Below are 22,056 nucleotides of genomic sequence, written 5' to 3'. Positions count from 1 at the left end.
ATCGATAGCGCACCGGCTTACACGGCGCTGATCGTGACAGAGTTTTTCGTGAGAACTAGAATTTCCGTAATCCCGCAGCCACCCTACTCTCCATACGTGGTTCCAGACTTTTTTTTGTTACCAAAGTTAAAATCAACCTTGAAAGGGCGCCGATTCGACTCTATTGCGGACATTAAAACTAATTGTACGGCGGACCTGAAGAGGATCCCTAAGGCGGCTTACCAGGCAGGGTTCGAGAGCTCGAAGAAACGTTGACAATGGTGTAAGGTCAGCCAAGGCATGTACTTTGAGGGCAATAAGTTCGATTAAGCTCTATCCGTCGAAATGAACAAGTTATAAAATCAGTCCTCTCTTTCTTTATTACACTTTGTACACATTTTCGAATCGCGGGGTATTTATTTATGTTGATGTGAATACAAACCAGCTGAAAACTTCAGGATTTTTCCGGATATTTATCACAATGAAGGGAAAGCCAGTATTGCAGTTTATTATGACCGATAAACAACCTCTTCATCCCTGAAGATGTATTTATTCATTCTACAGCTATGTAATATATGCTTGTAAATACATCTTTTAATAAAATGAAAACATAATATCACTACTCATTCCTATGCATACAACTTGCTAAGAAATACAGGTATAATGCTGATTTTTATTGGGTGAGAAATTATGAGAATGGGAAGATATGTTCACCTATTACCATTAGTCAGCAAAAGAAACCTGAATTGATTGGATATCCTAAATAAAGAGATTTGCGAAATATAAATCGGATTTTCCACAAACACTTTCATTACGTGATGCGCTTGGCCCTTTTTGTCGTGATGACTAGGCCATGAAGTGGAGTTACAAGTTTGGCTGTGACAGCGAAATAGAAGAAAATACGACGGCTATTTCAATGGATCTCACAAACTTAGGTTAGGTCTCGTAAATGAGGGAAAATAACTCAGGATAACAGTTGCGCTTTATTGCCAAGGCGATGAAAGAAGCATTTTAAATTGAGATGTCACCGAGAGTCGAACCACATACCTCCAATCAGTAGCCCAATACTTTACCTAGTGATTACCGGTCTACCACTGGACTACCACGGTCTAAGTCTCTAACAACGGTCTACCACAGGACTACCGCGTCCAACTGTACATCCATAGGTGTCCTAAAGAAGTCTTTACCTAGTCTTTCACGTAGGAAATAATTCTTTGGAATAACAAGAGGGAAAAACTTACTTGTCCTTATTCCTTCGCCTTACAACGATTTCTCGACAGACATTAGGTTTCTCACTAATGCGTGGAGTCGACCATGGAATGCCGAGCGTCGAAATCTCTTCCGAAATGAAACTTGTCCCATGCGGGGTTGAACCATGATGTAAAATGGGGAGAACAAAGAGCCGAGCCCACCAGAAATGGGGGACCTCGTGGTTGCTCCCACCTCTCCCAGCCCTGGGCCACCCCTTCCCCTTTCACCCTCTTGCACTGCACTTGCCGTGAGAGCCAACGGTGACCCAAATCCACCCTAAGCTCTCAGAGAGGAATAAATAATTTTCGGAAAAGTGAGTGGGGTGTCGATCATTAAATCGACCCTAATCTATTCACATCCGTCAATGCATCGAAGTGCTCTCCGAGAGACATTAAAGCGCCCTTCCACGCCCCCCCCCTCCCTCCTTCCCCTTTCTCCCCGCCCAGCACTAATCTCCAGGGGATTCGGGAGCGGACCCGCCGCTCCTCGACGGCGTATTCTCAAGTTAAGGGCTCCTCACAATAATCGCTCTCCTGCTCATTAGCCACCATCGTACCCCCTCCCCCCCCCTGCCCCCCACCTCTCCCTCCCTCCCGACGGCCTCACCCTCGGATGCCGGGCTAGGTGAGGGAATTAGTCTCCTCCCGTTGAACACGCCCTCTCACTCCCTCCAAAAAGTCCCTAATTGCTTACCTTTCGGGTGATTTATATCCGTTACAATCTACCCACCCACCCTCCATCCGCTGGAAACCTAAGGACCGCGGTTTCTTTTTTCACCTTAACTCACCAAAAGCCCTCCCTGAATTACGCTATCTCAAATTGGGGCCTCCCCTGACTCCCTTCTGCTTCTGCACGGTTTCTTTTCGAAAATGATCGTCATCCATCCGTTGAGTCCATTTCAATCTCGGTCGATGGAGAGAAATGCTGAAAAAAGAGAATAACAGAGTATCATGAACCAGCATGAGGGTTAGATCTGGATCAATTTTTATGCGAGGTGGATAAATTGGTAGTAATTAATAAATACTGCTACGGGCAGGTGAGCGTAGCAATTACCGCTACAGGGATTTAGCCCCCGGGGGCCGCGTCGAGGGCATCCGTCCGACGTCCCGGCAGAGCAGCTGCCCTCGGGCACCAAGAACCATTCGCCTTTTGCGGTCCTACGCCCTCTAACGCTATTAATTTTAAACATATTTTTTCCTCAACACTAGACTTACCATTAGCGTTCCTCCTCTATTAAACATAGGTTTTCTCAATGTTTCGATCTATATTCCCACATGTACGTGGGTCTTTAGAAACTCCTAAGAAAATCATAATTCCTCATAAAATTCCAGATATGGCCCACGTAATATTGGAAAAGGTTTGCATTTAGTAAGCCTAATCTCTTTCTAGCTTGCTGTTAAATTTACAGCAATATCCACCACGTGGTTTTATTTCCATAGTCCGATTGGAGAATAACACTTCCGTCTATTTAGAAAAATAGGAAAAAATTAATTTAGTGCCATAATGAAACACTTTTATTTAAATAGCTTAACACCGAAATAGATCCAAGCCGAGGTTAATAAAGTTCAAGGCTCATTTGGTCCTGCGTTTGTGACTGTTCAAAAATGGATTGATGAGTTTAAACGTTGTTATACATCCGTAAAATATGAACAGGGATGCCCAGTGGAAGTGACTTCCTCCGAAGTGATCGACAAAATCCACGATTTTATTTTGAGTGATCGAAGGAACAGAGGTCGCGGCACATCACTAGGTAAAATGTTTCCAATTTAGCAAAAACAATTGGGTTGAAAGGCAATCTCGGCAAGACGGTTGCTGCCACACTTGCTCTCAGCGGAAAATAAACGCAATCAGTTGGTCGATTCCGAGGCAAGTTTGGGGATTTGTCACTGAAAATTCTGAAGAGTTTCTGCGTCGATACATAATTTTGGATGAATAATGGATACACTAATACAGTCCAGAGACGAAGGAGCCGTCGAAACAGTGGGCTTCTAAAGATGATCTGGGCCTCAGGAAGGGGAATAGGAAACAATATACTTGATCTAATAGTGACAAATTTATCCAAATTCGTCCCAAATACATCCACTTTTGATAGGCTTAGTGACCATAGAATTGTGTCACTTGATGACTATTAAAAATCAGAAACCGGAAAGAAAAATTTACTTGTCTGACCGGGCTGATTACGAAGGATTATGGCGTGAGCTACAGGAGTCTTATGATACATTTAAGGAACGTAGTAGAAACAGAGACACGAGAGTTTGTGGATTACTTTTATCGACGTCACATGGGCTAATATAAAAAAACTCATGCCTATTAAATTTAAAATTAACAAGAGGGAACCTAAATGGCACAACGTAGAAGTAAGTAAAGCATTAAAACAGCAAAGAGCGTGGTATTAAAAAATGAAGATATCACAAAAGGGCGAGTCTAGCGACAAACAATATGAAATAGTATATAACTGTAAAACAGCTAAATCGTTAGCAAGAAAAGCATGTTGCCAGTCGTTAATAGAATTTAAAAATATAAAATTTGGTGAATATTTGGACGATAATCCAAAAGTATTTTGATCATATGTACGGGAAGGCCAGGGCAACAAGTCGACAGTGCCATCCCTAAATAGCAATGAGCAAAAACTTACCACCTGTTCAGAAAAAGCTAGAATATTAAACCACCATTTTCAAAGCGTTTTTAATAATCAAATGAACTCCGCTACTCGATTTTCCCTTGAACTCATGCCTGAACTTACAATATCTTCTCTTGGAATCGGAAGCCAACTTAAAGACATCAGTCCAAACAAATAGCCAGGCCCTGATCTAATCCCTGCTCGTATTAACAAAACGATGGCCTCAGAAATAGCTCATTTCCTGAAAATAATATTTGTAAATCCCTAAATGATCTCGCAGTATCCATAGCCTGGAAAATAGCCAATGTCACTCCCACATTTAAAAAAGGCGACAGAATAAATCGGAGTAACTACCGACCAATCTCTCTTGCAATCCATCTAATGGAATATTTCAGAGCACATAATTGTATGTTCAGTCATGAAATATTTCGATTCCCAGAATGTACTTATAAATAACCAGCACGGTTTCGAATGAGTAGATCTTGCGGGGTATTATATAGATGATGAAGATGTAGATGAAACACAGTTCGGTTTTATACATGGATTGGTAACGGCTAAAGCATTAACATTGTTCACCATGCATGCTTATAAACAAACTAGATGTTGGTCCTCATGTCTAAGTATTTCTATATGTCTTGATATTACAGCTTTTATTACTGTTAGCCATTTTATATTGTGTAATTTACTGTAGAAACGTGATATTGTTTATTAACTCAAAAAAAAATATTGAAGAATATTCCAAACAAAGGACTATTAAAGTTAACACAAACGTTGTAAGTATTATATATCCAAAACTTACAACGAGGTACGTCAGGTTGATAAGTGCGTGCCGCTAGGGTCAATTTTAGGAAAATTCTATTAAATATTTATGTGAACGATGTAAAGAGGCCAATAAATAATTCTAAAATGATACAATACGCGGATTGTAAATTGCTTTTCATTTTTCATTGTTTAAAGTTTACTTCAAGATGATTACAAAAATTTTACATGTGGTTACGTGAAGGAAAACGAGCAGCAAATGCATATAAAACATTTGTAATGAGTATTAATTGACCAATTAATCTGTTCCACGTCGAGCTGGTATGACATGACCATACAAATATTACTTGAGCACTTACAATAATGCATCAAACGAAATGGTAATTAGTAAATAAGATAGAAGAATGTTTAAGCTTCAACATGATTCATTAATTATTGAAAATAATCTGTTATTTCTATTTCTAAAATAATTGAGGATCTTACTTTTGGAGTTACTCGTGCTTGGAGTATAGTAGACAATAACTTTAAATGGAACTCTCATATAAATAAATTGTGTAATGAACTTCGCTACACTTTAATAAGATTGGAAATTACTAAGTCCCTGCTCCCAATTGAGTGAACAAGGTCACCTTAGTACATTTTGTGCCCAGTTTAAGATATGGAACTGAAGTTTGGGGCCAAAGTTACAAATGCTACGTTCATAAGATTGAGACAACAAAAGTAAATTTTTGAAATATTAATATTAAGGTTTTTGTAAATGTAAATGACTATCGTTTGATAATAATAAACTGCCCAAAGCCAGAAAATTACATATAAATCGTCGTTTCGTCGCCAAAATATTTTGTTTTCAAGAAAATATTATGTTAAACTTTCTGTAGTGAATAATTCAGAAAATCTAATGATGTGAAATACAACATGCGACAATTTCTACACAGTAACCAGAGGATAAACTAATTACCGCACACGGTTAAATATGGTACTAATTAAAAGCTCACTCAACAAGTAATCATATAAAATTGATGACATCCTTAAAGATAAATAAATTCAGCCTCAAATGGTCTGTGCAAAATACTTCACATAAACGCATATCATATGCCATTGATTTCTAATCTGTATTCATGTATCGTTGCTCGATATTCATGAATCTGAGCTACACGTAGTTCTAATTACATTTATATCTCTTTTTGTAATATACATTTTCAAGCAGATAAGACTACTCATGACGAAACGTTAATGTATCAGAAATAAAATTTAAATAAATAAAAATAAAACGCCTCATTTGGTGTTAAAAATGTTCAATTTTCCCCGATAAGTTTTGAAAATGTTAGTCTAAGTAGTGCGAGCTCACCTTCAAATACTAATATACGCCATTCAAGATGAATACTAACAGATGGAGTTGAATCGTTCACCTGATTTGGTATTTTTATTCATAAAAATTAATTTAAAAAATTTGCGGCTGAAATGCTATAAATTAGACTTACATTCTTGCAGGAAATTTAAAATTTTATTTTAATTCCTCAAAATAATCACTTTATCACGTCATTAAGGCCAAGCTCATTTGCATTCTATTCGGGTTCGGGCGTAAGGCCGGAGAAAATCTCTGAAGAGCGCCCCGCATCACCTGCCTTCATATGTTTATTCATATTCAAAACGAAGGCACCTTATTAACTCGTGGCTAAATGAAGAGCACGCATATAATCAATCCCCCGACACATTTCATGCGTTCAATATATTATGTGGTCTCTCTTACAAAATACCTGGCACTCCAGAAAACGGGAGATATGTAATTAAATGGCGACCGAGGGAGAAAGACGAAACGCCTCCGCTGACAGCGAGCCGCAGTCGTGCTGGCACCTGGTCGACGGAATTCCCACGAAGTGAAAGGAAAAAGAAGTTGGGAGCCGAAAACCCCTGGGCGCCTCCGGACTCCTTGCTTACTTCACAACCACTCGCCTCACGCTATTTCCAAGTGTCGCATTTAGCGGCCAGTCGTCGTATTTGGAATAAATGTTGGTTATTTTGAGCGCGTTTCGTCATCTGCACGCCTAAACGCCCTCAGACATGCTCGGGGGGTATGATGGCAGCGGAACATTTGGATTAAAACATTCATAATTTCGGACACTGAATTATGAATTTCTAATGAACTTAAAATTCGTGCTCCTAAACTTAGCTTTTATTCATTAATCATCTGAAAACAATCTTAAATGCAATCAAAAGTATTCTAGAAAACATGTCTTGCCTCGAACTAGACTCGGATAGTTTTTTCTTCGATACCGATTTATTTTCATTCGAAGTCTCTACAAGAACTAAGCGGAAAGGAAATTAATTTAATTTTTTGAAGATTATTGAAATTAATTTAATTTTGTCAGGAGGAGTTCGATTAAATGTTGAACGTGGCAATGAGAGAGCGAGACAGGTGGTTATCCATGCATATTATTCCATGAACCAGCGATTTTTAGAGGTTGGTAGCAACGTGTGTATTTCATGAAAAGAAGATGAAGTAGAATATTACATTCTTCATCATTAGCTTTGCTCTACAAAGGCTTTCTCGCATTTTCTTTTTAAACAACACTCGTCTTAGAGAGACAATTTGTTTCACAAAAAGCTAAAAAAGAATAAATTTCCACGCAGCAACCACATCGTAGATTGGTTTTACGCAGCCCGTAGCATTTGCAAATTTGGCCACCGCGCTCTGGAGCATGTGAAATTCACTTATTCGGAGCACTGTGAAGGTGAACACTTCCTTGCGGTTTCTCAGGATAATCTGGGTCTCAGATTATCCCGAGAAACCACTCAGAGCTTGTGTGAACCCGGCACTCTCCACAGGCAATACCCGTGCTTGAATGCGAGTACTTGGGTCTCTTGCCGGATGATCTAGGCACTCCACTTTAAATGACCGAATTGCATATTATTTTGAAACCCATCCATTTTGCGCAAGAGTTGAGGCTAATCTTATTCTTAGCACTTCCATTGAAGAGAGAATATTTCCTCATCTTCATATTCTCAACATTTCCCTCCTCATATTCCCTTTAATCGAGGAAATCTGCGACCAAACCCTCCAAATCAGCCCTCCCAGACCATTGTCTGCTAATTGTAATCGAAGGTCACGAAACTCCTTCAACGCTCTGCGAATAATGCCAAAAGACGTAAGTGCATGAATGTTGTCTCACTTTAATTTCACTCTGTCCAATTACTTTTGTCCTCCCAATCGCAATAATAAAGGAAATTTAAATCCTAAGTTTTAGTCCTTAAGCATTCTGCCTGCTACGCGCATCCGCTGTTCATACAAAAGAACCGCCTCCTGGTTTTTTCAGCCACCAATTAATTAAACAGCTCGTTCTGTTTTGGAACAATTCCTTTGACGTTGTCCTTTCACCGGACAGGTGTTCCCGCGGCCATTGTCTCCGAGAGCGGCTACGGTGGTAGGGGGCTCCCCACACTCCCCCCGACCCCCGCGCCCACCTCCGCCCCCGGTGTCCGCCCCCGAGGGCCTTCTTCTCCCCGCCTCCGACACCTCTCTCCCGCCGCGCCGAGAAACGTGAGAGGCTGCCGTGTTTCTCGGGAAACTCCTTGGAAAAGCAGCGGCAGCCCCGAAGGGGAGGGAAAGGGAGTTAAACACTCTCCCGTCCTCTTTGGCTGACCCCCCCCCTTCTCTCTCCCTCTTCGCCTTCTTCCTAAGTTGTAGGGCGTCTCTTAAATGAGGACTACGCACCTAGGTAGCACGTGATGGGATTCTCCGTTCCTTGACCATTTCGTTTTATGGCTTGGAGCACATCTTGGACGGCATTCACGTTTAGATTTTAACACCCCCTTGCATTGATCGTATTTTTAGCACTTCGCCTTTCCGTTTCAGATTGATGCTTTCGGAAAACAATAACCATTTGACCAATTTAACATTTTTAAAGCTAGTAATTATCCGATCAAAATTCGGCTCATTTTCTTTTCAAAATGAATATTTTGCCTTGGGAATAGCATGTGGGCGCATGGAACTTCAGTGACCGCACCAACAAGGAGGGCATAACCCAACAACAACTGCGTGCGCCGGTGAGTTGTGCGACAATGCAGTACTCGTCCTATCACGGCGATGGAAGTATCGATTCGTAACAACAGTGTTGCCACCTTTAGCTGTGTGCATTATGGTGGGTGTTCGGTTTTCATTTGATTGCCCCTTATATTTAAAATGATGTTAGGACGCGCATTAATGGAAGAGGGGATTGTGTGGTGAGTAAAGTTAAAAGCTGAACAAACGAAGTTCGTTATTATTCGCGTCTGAAGGCCGACAAGAATTCAAAAAGAGGAAGAAATAGACGGTTTATATGATCAACCAAAGAACCAATTGCGGGTGCCCTTGGAAGGAAACATTTGATAGTCATTCAGGATTGGAACAAGGTAGTGGGTGAAGAAATAGAAGGCAATGAGGTTGGAGACTGGTCTAGGAACAAGGAATGACCGCGGGGAGAACGCACGAGTCCCAGTGAAGAAATATTTTAACCATTAAGAATACCTGATTTAAATACTGCAATAGTCGTGGGTACACATGGAAAAAGTCCGATGACTGAGAGAGTCAGTCAGACTATGTCATGGTAAACATTTAGGAACAACGTGATTAATTTGCACAAAATCCCGGCTTCGGGATTTAGATTATGTTTTAGTAAAACGTGAAATTAGGAGGAATTGAAGACGATAAAAGATTTGACGAATGAGGAAATGTGATGTAAAGGTAATAACCGAATGAAAAGGTAGGAGTGCCAGAAGGCAGTCGAAAAGTAATACAAGGAGACGGATTCACAAGAAAGATGGGAACAACTGAAAAACGATGTATCGAAGGTCATAAACGATGCTGTAGGAAACGATGCCATCGAAGAGGAAAAGGCCAAGGAAACCATGCCAAAGTATGTAAGACATGATTCGGAAGACAGAGAAAAGAAGGAAGTGGAAGATTGTAAACGCAGAATTAGGAAGAAGGAAGTACGAGACAATAAACGGTGGTGGAAACTAAAAGAGTGAAATGAGCGTGGTGAAAGACGCTGTGCGGAGTCGATGCGGATAATTGACAGAGGATGCTCCGAATGGGGGCGCTGTCAAGAAGCAAGAAGGGGAAATGAATGTGCACCAGCCAAGACACGATGCGGGCATTATCTACATCAACACAATACCCCGCAAGCCGTCGCAAGGACGTGTGGCAGGGGGTGGTTGGTAACCAGCTATTCTACATATAAATTTCTTCCATTTCCTCATGCACCTAGCACCCCGCGACCCACACAAAAACCGCGTGGAAAGGGGGCAAATGAACACAAATCATGCAACATACCTACGCATATTATGAGTATTACATGGTTAGCTGCTGTATCTGTGCCTACACGAAGAGGACAAGAAAGTCCGTTAATGGCATTCAGATACTTATTACCGTTTACTATACTACGCGTTCCGGACGAACAACTGACAAATACAATAGACCTTATCTACATTTACCTAAGTATATCTTTATTTACTATAATTATTTATATTATTAATCTACCAACAAAGGATTCGGGAGAAATGGAAAAATTACATACATTGAAGGTAAGGTATTTGGAGAAGTTATTCGGCCATCAAGTTAAGACAGAAAAAGAATGTGATGCCTATAAGAGAATAGCCTAGGCACAAGCATACTTCAGATTGCGTAAAAAGACGCGAAAGGGTAGGAAATCGAGTAAGGCTGCGGGAGCAGATAACATCCCAATGGAACCACTTAAGGGCTGAGGAAAACGGGTGTAGAAGAGGTTCCATTGATTAATTCGCATTAGTGGATATTGGCTGGAAGACTTAATCATATCAGTATTAGTTGACATCGCAAAAAAGGAGTAACGCATGTGAGAACGTCAGGGCAGTAACTTTGATTGCGGACCCAGCTGATAGAGTACTTAGGCAAATAACCAAAAGATGGCAAAGGGAAAATGATTAATTAGGGGAATATATTATATGATCGAGTTTGAGTTAAAAAATGTAGATGTACACGTGATGTCATGGAAGTAATGAGTTCACCGATGGGAGATAGGGAGTACGACCAGGATGTAGTAATAAATTTGTTTCTACATCAACACAATGTCCGGGATCGCGAATCTTGCGATTCCTTAATAAAATTGATTCAAAGAAACTCCCTCCATCAAGCAGTATGCATGCCCACCCGTGGAAAGAACATATTAGACCTATTTCTTACAAACACGCCTGAACGTATTATTAGTGTATCAACTGACGAGGGCTTGAGTGACCATAAAGCAGTTAATATCCACTTGGACATAGAAATAAAAAAGATTGTTAAACCAAAGAGAAAAATTTATAATTACCATAAAGCAGACTTTGAAACTTTTGCCAATCAATTAAACTTCACTGCCCGAGTTCAAAACCCGCTTAAGTCATTCCACCGTGGAAGAAACTTGGACAAAATTTGTCAATATTATGCAAAAAGGCATCACAGATTTCATCCCTATAAAATATGTCAAAGCAAATCGCGACCCCAGGTGTTACAATAAAGACGTTAGAAAAGCCCTTCGAAAGCAGATAATGCTACACTATAGGGTAAAGAGGGCAGGCGTGAACACTTAATCGCCTGGGAATAAATAATTATGGGACAAGTATATATCCTCTAAAATTGAAAGCAAAACACAATTATGTAGCGCCTTACTAGACTTTAAACGTGAAGTACTTTGCGAGTACTTGGACACTGACCCTAAAGCTTTCTGGTCATGTGTTAGGGAAGTAAATGGGATTAAACAAACCGTGGCTTGCTTAAGGGATTGTAGCAATATAATTCATACAGAGAGTGAGGGTAAAGCTAACATCCTAAATTCATTCTTCCAAAAAGTTTTCACGAACGATGTTGCCGCCGCAAACAGATGAACAGAACTCTCTAATGAGGTCATTCGGAAAGAATTGTTTATAATAACAAAACACACGAGGTTGGTGAAAGAGCATTCAATTGAGAAGAACTAATTATTTTTTAGACGCTGAGGGTGGCAAGTGGAATTTTTACTATCTTTAACGCTGCAGTTGCTATCCCGTATTGTCCGAGGGAAGAAGGAGTCCTTGAGTCGGCTAGTTCTGGCATCTATTTCCCGAATTTTATATGCATGATCCAAGCGACCAATGTATGTAGGAATACGAATAATTTGCGAGACCTCGACGCTGAAATTTGCGGATCTGAATTTATTTAATAATTTTAATCTTGCATTGAATCGTCTCTCTTCTAATAATTCCCACTACAACTCCATGAGCATTTCGGTGACGCTTTGCGTTTTATCGTAAGAATTTTTAACAAAACGGGCTGCCCGGTGTTGAACCTTCTCATTTTCCCGAATGAGGCCTTTTTCACTCGGATCCCACACGCTACATGCTTATTCTAAATGAAGCTTTAGAAGAGCGTGGTAACAATGTTCCTTGGCCTTCGAGTCACTTTTGCCGACAATGTGTCTAATAAATCCCAATTTTTTATATGCTTGACCGCAGACTGTACGTATGTGAGTCGCCCAAGTTAAGTCTTTAGTGAATGTAACACCAAGGTCTTTTACCATATCAACTACTTCTAGGTCAACTCCAGCTAATTTGTAAGAAAATCCCGTTGATATTTTAAAGAAATTTACCAGCGAACATTTATTATAATTTAGTGCCAATCCCCACTTAGAACACCATTTAGAAATGCAATCTAAATCATGTACTAGAATAAAATGATCCTCATCCCCAGATATCTCCCGATAGATCACCGTGTCATTCGCGGTTCCAATCTTTAACAAAAATCAAGAAAAGCAACGGCCCGATTACACTTGCCTGAGGTACCCCCGAGGTAACTCGTACGCTGTCGGAACTAGCACCATCAAGGACTACCCTCTATTCCCGCTCTGAAAGGGAATCTTCTACCCAATTTATTGCGCCCTTGTTTATACCCGCGACCTATAATTTATGAATGAGTTTACCATGGGGCACCTTATCAAATGCCTTTTGAAAATCTAAAAAGATCGCATCCGCTTGCCTACCTCTCTCACCCTATAAAAGTAAGTCATGTGTAAATAATCCTAATTGGGTTTCGCATCTGAGGTTGAGAGTCTGGATAAGAATGGAAGAGGAAAGACACGACGAAGTACAAGGTATGGCGAAAGGGAAGGAGGAGGCTGACAGATGTCCAAAGGAGGCAGGAAAGGTTGATTGGCGACGGAATGCTTCAAGACTCTTACGGGAGGAGAGTGCGTCGGGCAAGAAGGGGGGGCTGCTAGCTATGAAGAGGCATGTTGGGAGGAATAGATGAAGACAGACATTATGTTGAACTGGGGAAGGAGTTATTGCAGGGAAGATATTGCAGTTTATTACAGGTTGTGTCATATTTATTAGTTGAAACTAGAAATATATCGGTATTTATATTCTGTGTGTCCGTCTTAAAGCTACCTGAATTGGTACGTAGACAACAATCGATAATAATATCCAGGGATTCCGGGAACACGGAGACTCGGGGACTTATAAAAGACTCGGAACGTTGTAAAAATTTAGTTCAGAATGAAATTTGGGAAACTTCATATAGGTAGATTGATTGCTTTGTCATACATTGATTTCCTAAGGACATAATAAAAGGAAGAAAATAAAGGAAGGTCCTGATTCGGGAACCTTGGAATAATCTAGGATCTCGTAATACCATTCATAGTAGTTTATATTCATCTACATATACATTTACTTAATACCCCTCAAGCCGCCGTAAGGGTGTGTGGCGGGGGGTGTTAGGGCACCACCCGCCATATTGTGATGTTATTTCTATTTTCAGCATTTCTTCACATAATATTTTCTTTAATTATCTCGACACGCCTGGTTTCGGCATTGCCGACTGATGTGCTGTCAGCCAGCTTTTCAATTGCAGTTTTAAATAAAAGGCAAGTAATTAAACTCGCCCCTAGGATTTTGCTAGCGTTGACCCTTTTCCCCCAATTCAATCCGAGATGGCATAGCGCAGGAACTGTAGGAAACATTAAAAATTCATTGCGTTACGGAGGCAGGCAATCGAGAGAACTTGTTTTTCCGGAACGGCCCCAGTACTCAGGGTGGCCTCTTATCCTTTCAAGTTGAGTGCCCTCTCGCCATTTACTCATTAATCCTATAAAAGCCTCGACGTAAACATATGAAAGTCTCTCCGCCGATGATTATTTCACGGTAAAAGAGTGGTTTTCGGCGTGTCACACGACAGGCCTTGATTTGTCTGATTGAAGATCGGAGGAGTTTGACCGCTCCCCCGAAATAACCTCTGGCGGTGGTTCCGACGCCCCCAGTTGAGGACCTTCTGGTAATGACAAGCTTTGATAGCATGGACAGCCTCGCATTCCGCTGTCTACGTCTTTTTAATTTTCGACTTTTCCCTTTTGCCCACATCGATGGGAGAAGTGAGCTGGCTTCAGTGTGCGTGAGTAATTGAAATTCAACTCCTCCCATTCTCTCTTGAGCTGAATGAAACCAGACAGGCTGAGTTTCACCGAGGGCAGGCGCAATGATTCGGGCCGAAGATCGCAGTTGTGCCTCTGCATGAATGGAGCCCTGGATCCAAATAGCAAGTCGCCGATGCCTATCCCCCCCATTGCTTCGCCGCAGTCCTCATCCACCCTCGCTACTCCACTCCCGTTACACAGGGGCGCCGACGTCCAAGCAGTCCCCTCTAAAAGGGAAGCCACTCACTGATTGCGACGGGCCCTAGCCTTGGTGACGAGTGTCTCCAGAGGAATCCATTGCATTTATACTTTTAAACATGCTTTCCTTTTTTATAGTTTTTATGCGAGACATTAAATATCTGAAATTACTTTTTCAGACTTCAACCCAGGAACATTTGGTTTCAAGTTATGAATTAATTATTAACTTATTTATAGGACAGTACTTATATACAGAAACAATCATTTTGGTGAAGGCCCATTATTAATCATTAAATTTGATTCGTCTTGAAAGTGCAAATTTTGGTATTGGCACATTTTGGACGACTTCCACGCGGATCATCATCGAGGCTATCCGACCAAACAAACTCGTTTGTCCACTTCGCAACAATTGAATATGAAAGAGCAGAGTCCCCTGTCAGAGTGTTTTGAAAGTAGGTATGAATTTACTTTGCTTTCAAACCTTTCTTTACGAAGTATTTAATCACTGCACGATATCAGATTCAAAGTTAAATTGGCATAAGTACAGTACAATTTTTAAAGCCAAATTTAGTGTATGCAACGCGATTACTGTGAGAGCGGCAGTTATGGAAAACGTTAATTTCTCTCCTCCAGTGGTATCTCCAACATAGAGCACGTAAATGAGAAGAAATATTGATCTAAAAGTCATTAAAGATTTGAGATTAATAATGGCTGATAAGTCAGATGCACGACTCAATATCGGAGACATTTTCCAAAATTCCAGACTAATGGCCGTAACTATGAGGCTAGGCAGGCAATCAATTGCAGCCAATATATTCTGCAAGGAAAAGTTATATTCCTATTAAGGTGAAGTCCTTAGTAATTAGTTCTCTTGCAGTTTCCACATGATGATTACTAATAATATAATGTGAAACGTTGGGTTTACCGATTACACTCACTAGAAATAAATAAAAACAACTTATAATATAAATCTATGAAAATAGATACCCGAGATGCGAAAGATATACCAGCAAACGCCTTGCTTCAATTTCGAAAACTCGGACAAACTTAACGCTTCTAGTGTTAATGGGATTTTAATCTCCCATTTGCCCACGGAAAGGCACGAACATTCCTGTTATCTCCGAAATATTTCTACACCCAACATTTTTTTTGCGGATCCCCCCCAAAGAGATACAATCGCCAGTTTCAGTCACACGACGCCAACCGCATCCAATTATTTTCCCTCAAATTCCAACCTCGCGAACACGCCACATTCGATCCATCTCCCACCCCGCCCCCCCCCCCCCTACACGCCCATCCGAATGCCCCCACGCCTCCCATCCATCCATCCCACCCCTGCTTACACTCAGCGAACCCACTGGACCCTCGGCAGGGCCCCCAATCGCCATCGACAAGCCTCGCTCGACCGTGAAACTCCTTGCAGCTCCTTCAGCCGCGGTGGCCACCGTGCCCCCGGGTCGGAGGGGCGGACGGAGCGGCAGGCGCTGCCAGGGCAACGGAGATTGACCCCCCTCACCTCGGGTGCTTGTCCCCTGGAGAGGTGCTCCTCTTCGTGTTGCTCGTTCAAATGACCAGCTGCTGAAATTGTGGACGGGCATCACGCGGTCGACCATGCGCCAATTCCCATGGAGACGGAGGAGTTGAAGCAGTGGTGCGCTGTTTAGAAGGGCACCAAGAAGCGCCGGTTGTCAGTATACGTGGTCTTCCCAAAAAATACGCGAACTGGCGCATCCTGGCGGCCATGACGTGGACTGTCCACCTCACCTGAGACCCAATGAGCCGTCTGTGCTTGGCGGATCGTCGAGCTGTGAGTATGGTTCCAGTTGTGTTAGTTTCTTTTGCTCTTGATTTGACTGTTTGTCGAAAATAGAAATTGACGACATCACGAATCAACCAATCAACATCAATTTTTTGATGAAGGGCAGTAAAAGTTATGAAAAAATTACTGAACTGTTGACAGCTGTTTACGGTGATAATGATCTGAAGAAAACATCCGTTTTCAAGGTGGATTAAGCGTTTTAAAGATGGCCAATAGGACGCCATGGATGATGCAAGGCCGGGACGACCTTCAAACACTTGTGTTGACGACAACATTGAACGTGTGTGGTCCCTTGTCCTTACCGATTATCGAAAAACTGTCCGAATGAACTAAATTTAGGAAAATAAACAGTGCACACCAGTTTTTTAACCGAACATTTCGGTTTTAAAAAAAAGCGTACAAAAGCCGTGCTCAAACCACATTGATTGTTCGCCCATTTCTGGCAAAAATTTCAATCACTATCTTTGAGCATCCTCTTTATTCGCCAAATCTCGCCCCTGCGACTTTTTTTCCCATTCCCAAAGTGCAAAAATGTGATGATGGGACTGAAATATTTGGGCACTGGGAAGATGTGGGTACAATAAAGCAAGAAACGACAAGACAACTAAAAAGCCTAACTGATGAGGAATTCCAAGGGTGCTTTAAACAGTGGCAAATAAGAGGCAATAAAAAGGCATAGCAACGAACGGAGAGTTCTTTGAAGGGGATAAAATCGATGTAGACTAAATTTTGCAAAATAAAATTTCGTAATATCTCAGTTTGCGTGTTTATTGGACAGGGTAGTAGGATGGCCGTGCGGCGATTTATTTTGAACTGAAAACGCACTAGTGTCGCCATTAGGCGCCACTGTCGTTAACCAAGGTTCCAATGACGTAGTTACCACAGTTTTGAAAACTATAGCGTTAAAATTGTCTTATCAAATTAATTTATGACATTTAAATCTCTATCTAGCCTTATAAAACCTATTTTACTCGATAATTGGACTTCGATGTATACTTCCAAATATTTGTCATGCATTATAGTTCCTCCGAACGCGGTGTCAATGGGCCGCTGACGTCTTAATCCGGCCCTGACAGGGCCAGTGGAAAAACATCATCCAGCCACCCATGTATTTCTCTCTGATGCATCATGATGTATCTGTATGGATGTATTTCTCATGATATTTCTCTCTGTTCCCTCGCCTTCCCGGAAAAATGCCATTCCGCCGAACACCTCACGGATATGTACAGCCCTCCCCTCCTCCCCCCTTCCACTCAATGTCCACATTGGCCCCCGTGGGCCCCGATTTCGCATCTCGAGAGCCATTCGCTCCCCTCTGACGCTGGAACCGCTTCGGAGGCCTCGCGAATGGGATTTTGCGAGCAGCCCCTCTTACTCTCCTTCCCCCCTCCCCTATCCGCACCCCACGACTTGGCCGGGGGATGGAAGGAGGAGGCCAGACTGCTGTGAAAATGGCTGTTATCCTCTCTGGACCCTTAAACGGCCGAAGAAGAAGATTCCAATCAGAATATTCTCTTCAAAGGGCAATTATGATGAAATGACTCCAGGTACCTCTAAATAATCTTTTAGTACCAACTTCCTGAAAGGCTTGTTGTAGAGTCTACTAACGCTTTTAGAGATATTAAAAAGGAAAGTGAGCAAATGGATTTGATATTATGAATTAATATTTCCCATTAAATGAATAAATCCCCAAGCTTAAATCTCTTATAACTTTTAATGGATAATATTGGAATTTTTTACCAACGCAAAAAATGCGCCACACTTTACACCAAGTTTAAGTTATTTTCGACTGCACTTAATCATTGTTTGGCAGCCAGGCGCACTTCTGAAGAATATTTTAACGGTGAGCATACGCTTTCCTTTCGACAATGACAGACCCCTTCAACGCCCCCAAGTGCGCATCTCTCCGCATTTGGTGCACAATTCCTATTCCCTCCTTTCATTTTCCCCACCAGCTCAAAATTCCCTTTCTTTAAGAGGCAAATATAATTCATTGTGACCTCATCACTTGCTCTCTCCCCTTCAGACTCTCCCGCCGACTTCCCTCATCCGATTTGACACCGAGGGGAGGGGAGGGAAATAAAAAAGGGAACCTTATAGGGGGGATAGAGTCAAGCAGTCTCGGATCTTCTCTGCTCAGAATTACAAACTTGTCGACTAGAACCATTTGGAACCTGTATGCAAAGCCTACAATACCATTGGTATTCCCATTTCTAGCCCGGCAGAGAAGAAAGAAGACCTTACAAGGATACAAGCCACCATGGAGAAGAGAACGGAAAAGCGCAGCCTCAAGGTGGACGAGATTAAAACTAAGGTAATGGTCTGCTGTCGAAGCAGGGAAGATAATCTCCAAGTAAGACAATGGAGAGACAAGTTGAAATAATTGGGAGAGCACTGTTTCGTATTTAGGAAGCAGGATCACCAGTGGAGGAAGAAACAAGAGTCATTTAATGAAGTTGGCGGAATTAGAATGACGAGAAAGGCTTTCCATTTCTATCTGGAGAAGCTGTTGTTAACAGAAAACGGTATGAGAAGAGACATAAGGAAGCGATCCTTAAATAGTTATATACATTTATATGGAGTCTTCTTTTCTATGTTTGCGAAATTGTGACAAGAGAAGGAGGTCACCAAGGGATTGGGCTGATATAGATAGGAGTCTCTGGAGGGCACTTACTAGAAGAAGAAGGAAATTAAATTGATTGGATATATCTAAGCCACGATTTTTTATTGAAGAATTATGTTTGAAGAGAGCATGGTGCGTAAGAATTATTAAATAAGGCCTTGGATGCACTACAAGAAGCAGATGATGGCAAATTTCGGTGCAAGGAGCTGAGAGGGAATGAGGAGATGGGCATTTTGGAATAGGATGATTTGGAGAGCTGACACAAAACAATCGCCAGATTGATAACACGCGATGCAGATGAGATAATGTACGCCAAGTGTATTTTTTAACCCAGCATTTTGCGTTTTTTATTCCCTGGAGTGGACATCTTGTAATAAAATTTTAAAAAATATGGACCAGCTAACTTGAGTACACTAATATGTACTTCAATTGGACATTGCATTGTGTACACTGTTGAAAACTACACAGTTTTTATTTTGTTTTTTATTCTTTTCGAACCACAGGTTGTTCAATTATCACCACATATTATTTTACTAAAACCAAATTTTGTTCATATATTTTGCCAATATTTAATATTCCTCAATGTATATTTCCTATTTCATCCTTGAAAATTTCTTTCATGCGAAATATGAATTGGCTTAACCTTGAAAGTTGATTCGAGATAAATATCGACTCTTTACTCGTGTGTATACATGTAATAAATATCTCATCTCTCTCTTAAACAGATATGCCCATCATGCTTCCCGAGAGAATCAGAGCGATTCCTCTCTCAAATCCCTTTGTTTGATGCCTTGGCTCACACGAACCACTGATCCACAGGTTGGACGATGACGTTTCAAAAGCGTTTTCCCATAAATGTGGCCCACCGTCGGTGACTGATTGATGAACTCTAAGGATCGAGATCTCAATCTCACTCCTTCCTCGCAATATTCAATCCTCCCTTCATTCCAAGCACGTTTTTTTACCCCCTTTCATTCTCCCTCTCCTGTCTCATTTCCTTCCTCCAATGGCATTCCTCTCCGATCCCGAACATCTCCCTCCGCATTCCTTCCCTTTTTTGTTTCTCCACCATTCTCCTCCCCCTGCCTTCTTGCCCATCCGCTCACTCCCGTCTCTTTTTCAGGGTCCCTTCGTTTTCAAAGCATTCCCACTCATGCCTTTTATGCAACCCTTTACCTGCTTACTGAGAATTTCCTTTACCTTACTGCCTCTTGTTTCTTTTCATTATTTTCCGGAAGGCGACCGAGTCGACGGGAGGCCCTCGCGCTTTTGGTAAGCAAGTGAGTCCCGAAGATGATTTCTGAAATTGATGAGTCGTGAGGACCGTAAAATATGTTGAATGCGCGGACACGAGAAGGTATCTCGCCAGCGGGAGGGCAGTGATTCGGGCATTCGGAACGATGCAGCGGAGTCTGCCGTATGCGATATGATGTCCAACCAAGTTCTTCTTAGATGGTCGCTGACTTTCGTTCTTTAACTTTGTTCTTTATAGACGTGCAAATATATTTTTAAATCCCACCACAGTTTTAAATAGCATACGGAGAGCCGCATCGCGGAATTCCTAACTCTTAGACTCATCCTCGTCAAGATTGTGACAGAGGTGTTTAAATTATGAAGTAAAATATTCCGTAGACATAATTTCATAAAATGAAACTCTTACACACTCTTTACACACTCTCTCGGAAAATGACTTTCTAACCATTCCACGTCATTCAGATACTCCCTTTCTCTGCTGGTTCTTTCTCCCATTTACATTATCATCTCCCACTACGGGAATCCTCGCATACCTTTGTATATGCCGCCTGTTTTTATTCACTCGCTGGAATATTTTGGATTACCTCAGGAAGGAGAACGGTCTCAGCATGACGAAGTCTCTCCGTAAGTACTGTTTTCAACAATGCGTGCAATTAAATCTGTAAATAATTAGATTACAGTTGTGGTTTCAATATTGATACATTTTCTGAAAACGTGACTGATAGTTCTGTCTTATCATAGAAGATCACCGAATTCCTGAGCATTTTTTGCATGACTCCTCTAACGGTGGATTAGTTTTTATGTTTATTACTTTTTAAACCTATCTGACTAAGAGGTATTTTCAACATCTTACGCCACCGGCCTAATCTTCGTACAATGAATTTGTTGACGCAAAACTCAGAGAGAGAAAATCCTTCAAATTATGTCCCGACCTAATTATGCCATTCTCTCTTTGGCCTTTAACCACAGTGCTTTTATTCCAGTCTGTCCTTTGTACTTATACCCAACACTTCATTAATCATTGCTATTCACGGTGCGTTCCGAAAGTAAATCAATCATTTTTTTAAAGTAATTTCTTGAACAGATTTGCACAAACACTTAAAATTCTTCAAAGTATGTCCATTGACCTCAGGACATTTTTCCGGTGACTCTGCCTCAACGGGTATGTGCCCTGGAAGGCGTCTTCGGGGACCTCTCGCAAGGTCTTCGTCTCGACTGATTGGATATATTCTATGGACGAAAAACGGGTTCCTTTCAGGGCTGCCTTAATCCGAGGTAACAAAAAGAAGTCTGCTGGAGCGTCGTTAGAACTATAGGAGGTGTGGGGCGGAGTTGGCACCTGGTGTTTGGCCAGGAACTCGCGGACTCGTAGCGAGTTGTCGTGATGGAGTTGCCAGGTAGCGGAGATGTCTTTTCTCGTTCTGATGACCCTTTTTCGGAGTCTCTCCTGCACATCCACGTAGTAGGTCGAGTTAACTGTCTATCCTTGAGGGATAAACTCCTTATGGACCACTCCTTAACTGTGGAAAAAGACAATGAGCATTGTTTTCACTTTTCACATGCTGATTCTTGCCTTTTTGGGCGTGGGGGACTGGTCGGTGTGCCACTCAGGGCTTTGGCGTTTTTTTTGGGTTTGCGTAATCAAAAACCCAGGTTTCATCACCAGTGATGACGTTGCCCAAATAATCATGTTAATTTTCAATACGTTCACTTGAAATTTTCGCTCGGTTGGTCTTTTGGTCGTATGACAACACCAACACCTTGGGCACGATCTTGGCGCACACTTTCCTCATCGTTAAATCTTCAGTAGCTATGCGAAACACAACAGCAGACGACAAGTTCAGTCCATTGGCAACCATGTTGGTACTCAATCGACGGTCAGAGTCCAACAATTGTCAAACACGAGCCACATTGCTGTCGGTTTTGCTGGTTGACGGCCGCCCGTTGATCGTCGTGAACCTCTTCCCGGCCCTCATTAAAAAGCCCTTTGACCACCGCGAAACTTCTCAAGAGATTTTTTCAGTTGAGTGCAAAACTTACTGTAATCTCGTAACGTCGCTCGATCGTCGATTCCATATTTTCGTGACACGGTCGGCGCGCAGAAGTTTACAATAAC

This window comes from Hetaerina americana, unplaced genomic scaffold (genome assembly GCF_022747635.1).
Source record: "Hetaerina americana unplaced genomic scaffold, ioHetAmer1.1.p SCAF_21, whole genome shotgun sequence".
NCBI lineage: Eukaryota > Metazoa > Arthropoda > Insecta > Odonata > Calopterygidae > Hetaerina > Hetaerina americana.
The sequence above is the reverse complement of the archived record's forward strand: the minus strand, read 5'-3'. Positions refer to the sequence as shown.